This window comes from Taeniopygia guttata, chromosome W (genome assembly GCF_048771995.1).
Source record: "Taeniopygia guttata chromosome W, bTaeGut7.mat, whole genome shotgun sequence".
Taxonomy (NCBI): Eukaryota; Metazoa; Chordata; class Aves; order Passeriformes; family Estrildidae; genus Taeniopygia; species Taeniopygia guttata.
Window position 1 is genome coordinate 24,419,554 of NC_133064.1, and position 6,277 is coordinate 24,425,830.

The 6,277-nt window shown below is 46.8% G+C and overlaps 1 long non-coding RNA gene across 1 annotated transcript; it reads left to right on the top strand.

Annotated features, from left to right (window-relative positions):
• The first annotated feature begins 4,330 nt into the window (after positions 1-4,330).
• LOC140682098 (uncharacterized) lies at positions 4,331-5,600 on the top strand. Its single transcript, XR_012053346.1, has 2 exons — positions 4,331-4,549; positions 4,973-5,600. It is a non-coding gene; the product is annotated as an uncharacterized lncRNA (long non-coding RNA).
• Positions 5,601-6,277: the final 677 nt, after the last annotated feature.

Genomic DNA, 6,277 nt, shown 5'->3' on the forward strand with positions numbered 1-6,277 from the left:
TTGCAGTAATCAATTAACTTACCCCTATGTAAGTCTTGCCCAAAATTACCTTGTTTCCAATGTGCTAATAAGCACCCCAAAGGAGAAGAATGTGGTATGGGGGCATTGCCGCCCAAGAGACCTTTAAGCTTCTCCAAATTACAGCTACAATACACCACAGAATGCCGAACCTGCAACGCTTTCGCGATGGCTAATGGACGGCGCCTAGGCAATACCACAGGAATTCCTTTAACCCAACCGAGCGTAGCTTTTGCTGCGTCTTATTGGCAGGTTCCACACCAAATTAAAAGCACCTTACCTCTCTCCAGGGGACGTTGTGAGCGGCAGAGGGTCACGGCGCCAATGGGCTCCCCGAGAATCCCTTGGTGCTGGCTGGAGCGTGATCGGGTCGCGGGGTCCTCAGCAGAGCTCACAGGGTCCCAATCTGGGTTCGCCAAAATGTTAGCGTTCAGAAACACACATAATCACGGGATATGATTATATGCAGGTGCTTTTATTAAGAGCTCTGGGAGTCGGGGTACAAACCCAAATCTGAGTCCGACATGGCTTTCGAGCTGAACGTATTTTATATTCTATCGTTATATAACTTACACATTAATTATTAAACTTGTATTGTTCTATTGTATACATTGTGTTGCCGGGCGAGATCGGCTCTGGGTGGATGCCTGTGGGCACGGCGGGGAGGGAAGGAGAGGGCGGCCGCTTTCCCCTCGTCTCTGCGAGGCTCAGTTCGTGCGGGAACAGACGAAATGGCGACACGGGGCTCGGGTGCAAACACGTGTTTATTGTGGGAGCGTGTTCCCCGAGACACTGGGGGACCGAGCGGGGCTTGGTTATACTCCGTGCCGGAGGCGGAGGGGGAACCTGAGCCGCGGCCAATGGGACGGGGGGACAGGGGACAGGGGCAGGGAAACCCCGGGGGCTGCAACGGGAAAGCGGCAGGGGGGGGGGGAGGGGGGCAGGGACATCCCGCGTGGTGAAGGGGGAAAGGCGGGGGGGCGGGGGACAGGGACCGGACCCCATGGTGAGGGGGAGAGATAAGGGAACAAAAGGTCGGGACAAGGGACTGCAGGGGGAAGGGGGAGGGGGGGGGGGGAAGAAGAGAAAATTTCAAATCCTACAACATTGACATGAGTTTATCATGATCTTTCTTAGGTCCCTGACCACAGTTTCTCATTATTATTATTTCTGATTAAACAGTAATTATATTTAATTACTAAACAAGCATCACATCTAACAATTATATCAATTATCATGTACTAGCTACATAGTGCAGTTCTTAGCAAGTACTAGTTCTTCATGTGCTAAAGGGCCTACTAAGCTTATTTTCCTGTTAACCCTAAATCCCCATGATTTTAAAACCCTTTTACTATCAAGATTGGCCAGTTGCCCCTTTTACCATGACTTTATTTTTGTAGACCATTGAAATATAAACTTGGGAAACAATGGGGAATTAATAAATTTTTACATATGCCCAATGCTCCATCAGCACTTTTGGGTAGAGATTTATTGGAACAATTAGAAGCAAAAATAATATTCTAAAATGGAGACATTACTTTGGAGGTTAAGGACCAACAATATGTGGAATTGTTAAGCCTGATGCTAATAACCAATGAGGCTAAATTTTAAAGTGAAGCTATTTCCTGGGATATGGGCTTCTAACATACCAGGGACAGCTAAGAATGCACCCCCAGTGCAAATTAGGCATAAAGAAGGAAAACAGTTACGGTCAAGCAGTCCCCTTTGATAAAGGAAAACAGAGAAGGGATTAGCCCAGTAATCGAACACTTTTTACAGATAGGACTATTAAGAGTGTCAGTCTGAGTTCAATACTCCTATTTTACCTGTTAAAAAGCCTGATGGATCATACCGAATAGTACAAGATTTAAGAGCTGTTAATAAGATAACTGAGGATTTGTACCCAGTGGTTCCCAACTCCTACACTCTGTTAACTTGCTTAACATCTGAATGAACATGGTTTACTGTTTTAGATTCGAAGGAAGATTTCTTTTGCCTTCTTTTCCATGAGGCCAGCCAGAAAATTTTTGCATTTGAGTGGGAAAACCCCAAAACTGGATGAAAAACCCAGCTCACGTGGTCAGTTCTGCCTCAAGTGTTCAAGAACTCCCCTATGATATTTGGAGAACAACTAGAACAATCTGGAATCCTGGGAAGATCCATCAGAAGAAGGACAGCTGTTACCATATGTGGACAACCTCCTGGTAGCTACCAAAAATCAAGAGGCATGTATGGAGTGGACGGTAAGCCTCTTAAACATTTTGGGCCTACAGGAGTATCAAGTATCCCAGAAGAAAGCCCAAATGGTGAAGCAAACAATTGTTTATTTGGACTACGAGGTTAGTGCTGAACAAAGAACTTTAGGATCACAAGGAAGCAATATGCCAGACCCCAAAGCCCCAGACAATAAAAGAACTGAGAACCTTTTTAGGCATGTTTGGGCGGTGCAGGCTGTGGGTTTATAGTTACGGACTATTAGTCAAACCCCTATATGCCGTGATTATGGAAGGAAACAGAGACCTCCAATGGACAAAAAAAGCAACACGAGCCTTCAGCCAACTGAAGAAGGCCCTCATGTCAGCTTCAGCCCTGGGACTTCCAGATGTGAGTAAACCATTCTTCTTGTTTTCTCACGAAAAGCAGGGAATTGCTTTGGGAATACTAGCACAAGATCTGCGCCCATACCACAGGGCAGTTGCCTACTTCTCTAAGCAGCTGGATGCAGTGGCTAAGGGATGGCCAGGATGCCTCAGAGCTGTTGCGGCAGTGGCAGTGAACATCCAGGAAGCATGCAAGTTCACCATGGGCCAGAAGATGACTGTGCTAGTGTCCCACACAGTGTCTGCAGTGCTGGAAGTAAAGGTGGGTGTCGGAACCCAAAATGTCCCTCAGACATTTTTAGAGGTTCCAGGCCTGGGTCAGAAGCATTTTAGACCCTGGCAAGCAGCTGAAAACAGCTGTGATTTTGAGTTTGAACCATGGAATGAATTACCAACTTTGAGGGTGGAACAAGCAGTCACAGAATGTTAGATGGTATAGTAAAAGTAGTCACAAATTAGAGGGTAAAATTTTTTAGTGTTGTACAGGGGGGTTTTAGTACCTGTACAGGGGGGTTTTCACTTTGTACAGGGGGGTCAGGAGTTCTAAGATGGAGGAAAGTGGTCCTTATCTTATTCTTCCTCCTTCTTCTTCCTTACCTCCATGTTCTTGGTGATGTTGGCATTCACAGATTGGTTTAGAGTAGAAAAGCACATTGTAACGTAGATAGTAGGTATTGGGGAAAATCTATAAACATATAGTACGTAATATATCATATAAAAGATAGTAGCAGCTTTGGGCGGGGAGAGAGACGACGAAGACACCGGACAGTGAGGGTGTCAGGAGAGTGTGTACCTCTGCCTGGGCCGCAGACCAAAGCAGCCGCAGCGGGCGAGGACAATCTTTTAGATAGCTAGCAATAAACTACCTTGAGACCGAACAACAAGAGGCTGTGGAGTTTTTCTTTGGAAGCACGGGTTGGAGGAGAGACTTTACCACCACACGAGAGCCCCGAATCAATCCCGGGGTTCTCACAGGTGGGCCATTGGCTCTCCCCACAGAGATTCTTGAAATACCAAACCATAATGGTTGGAACAAGATGATGTAGAAATTGTGGTAACTAAAATTGTTAACCCAGTTTCTTTCCTCAGTGGTAGTATGGAAGAACTGGTGATCCATGACTGCCTGGACACTGTCAAAGCTACCTACTCCAGTCACCCAGATCTGAAGCACACCCCTCTTGAGGACACTGAGACCTGGTTTACTGATGGAAGCAGCTATGTCATCAGCAGAAAAAGGTATGCTGGGTATACGGTTACCACAAGCTGGGAGATAATAGAGTCTGGATCATTACCAATCAACACCTTAGCACAGAAGTGTAGGCTAGTCCATTGTCTGTTTTAACTTCTTGAGGAATGCCTAGGGATGCAAATGCTTGTAAGAAATGTTTATTTGCATCTCTACTCTCTTCTCTTTTATGTGTAGAAGCAAAGATTGCTCCTGAGAACGTATCTATGGATGTGTATATGCTTGAACCATGCAAATGACTGATATTGAGTTATGTCAGTTTGCCACATCTGCAGGCTATTTAAGCCTCGAGGGTTAACCCCTGTTGCTACTGCTGGTATGGCTAATTTTTGGCAATCTGGACATGGTTAAATAATCACTTTAGCTTGATTCTGATAGATGTTAAACATTCTTACTAAGGCAGGTGCATTTTGATGATAGAAAGCATGGCTCAGTGTCATGGTTTGACACGGGAAGACAATTTTTTTTTTAGAAGGAAGAGGTTCATCCAGTCAGGGGTCAGGTTTAGATACTGACACTTGGGGTGACCAATTGAAGGTGGACACGCCTCTGAGAACACAGAGGGGTTAAAAGCGGAATTCCCAGGAGGACTCGTCCTTCTTTGGTTCCGGTCACCGCATGGGACGGACCTCTCCCCTGCCCAGCCCGGGCTGGGTGGGGGAGGGGAGCCATGCGGCCTGCACAGGTAGGCCAGGAGGTAAAGGATCGGAACCGGCTGGGTCAGCTCCTGCGGATGGAAGGGTGGAGAACATCTGGGATGTTTTTGTTCCCCTCCCCCCCCAAGCCAGAGGGAAAAGAGATAGAGAGCTAGCAGACACCTAGAAGTTTGCCGGCGGAGGAGAAGGAGAAGGGGGGGGGAAAATGCCCAGCGTGGGAGACTAGAGAAAGAGTCCTGGGCTGAGATTGCAGCCGTCCGGGGAGTCCGGGAATTTTAACCCTTTCCTGTGTTATGAAGGCTTTATGAAATATTGCTCCTCCTGAATTTGAAGAAAAGAGAGACAGCTTGAAACCTCAAATGTTCAGAGAAGAAGGTTGGGGGCAGATGATAGAGTGGCCTTTGGCTGGACTCTGCTTGTTTACCATAGACTGAACCACTCCTTCTTTCAAGAGGGACTGCATTTTAGGGGGATGCATTGGTGAGCTAAGAGACCTTCTGCAGCAACTACCAGTTTTGGAGTGGACAGAGAGAGAGCTGAGGAGGGTGTGAGGATGCCCTCCATCTTCAGGAAGAAGAGAAGGCGATCTCTGTCTTTTGGACCCTCGGCCCCAGGGGAAAATGGGGGGGACTTTAGTCCCAAATTGTGATACTGGACTGTTGCTCCGGGTGGTCCTTGGCAAAGCATCCTTAAAGGGGCCCTATAAGCAGTCTCTGTCCATGCCCAGTGGTGAGAGCACTGTGACATGGAGAGGAGAATGTCACACTGGCCCGGTGTGTCTGGGCGGTGCCACGTGTGACATTGGAAACACAAAAGGTGGCAGCTGTGTTTCCTGGGGGTCTATGGTTGCAAGGGGGACTCCTCTCTTCCCCGATGGACTCAGTATTGATTATATTGAAGGGTGAAAACTTGATTAAGGATCCAAATGGGTCTCGCTGGGGTTTGGTGGAGTTGGGTGGAGGGAGGAGAAATGTTTTGGAAGGTTTTCATTTCGAATTTTGTGGGTTTTTTTTTCTTTCCTTTCTTTTCCTTTTATAGTAGTAGTAGTAGTAGTGTAATAAAGCTTTTTCCTTTGTTATTGAGTTTGGTCTGCTTTGCTCTGTCCTTGATCACATTTCACATCATTTGATTGGTAAGTTGTATTTTCATGGGGCGCTGGCATTGTGCCAGCGTCAAACCATGACACTCATTCTGGCTTGTTCAATAACATTGGGAAGTTGTCCTAGTTTAGGGCAAATTTGGGAGAAAAAACTCTGGAAGGAGCCCCCAGAAAACAAACCTCCACGGCCCCTCCCCATCCACCTGGTTCGGGAAGAATTTTCCCAGAAAGAAGTGGAAAAGAACCTGTTTATTTAACAAACAAAACACTCCCCAGCACAAAAAAAAAAAAAAAAAATCAACAACACCAGATGACAACAAAACTCTTTCACCACTCTGATGAAATGACAATTTCAGAAAGTCTTTCCTGGGAGTGGTCGCCCAGGTCTGGATGCTGGGGATTTCTCTCTGGCACTGGGGATGGCTGCTGCAGATCACAAAGCGCAGGCTTCCGGTGTTCCTCGGTGTTTCCCAGGTCCCAGTCCAGAGCAGGTTGGAGTGATATTCAGGAACGGGAAAGGAAAAAAAAAACAGTCCAGGGAAAAAATTGGACTGCTTAGCTAAACTAACTAGAAAGCAAAGGCAAAAGCAGAAGCAAGCAAGCAAAGCAAAGCAAGCCAGCACTAGCCTTTTTCAGACAACAGACCATGGGGGGAGGT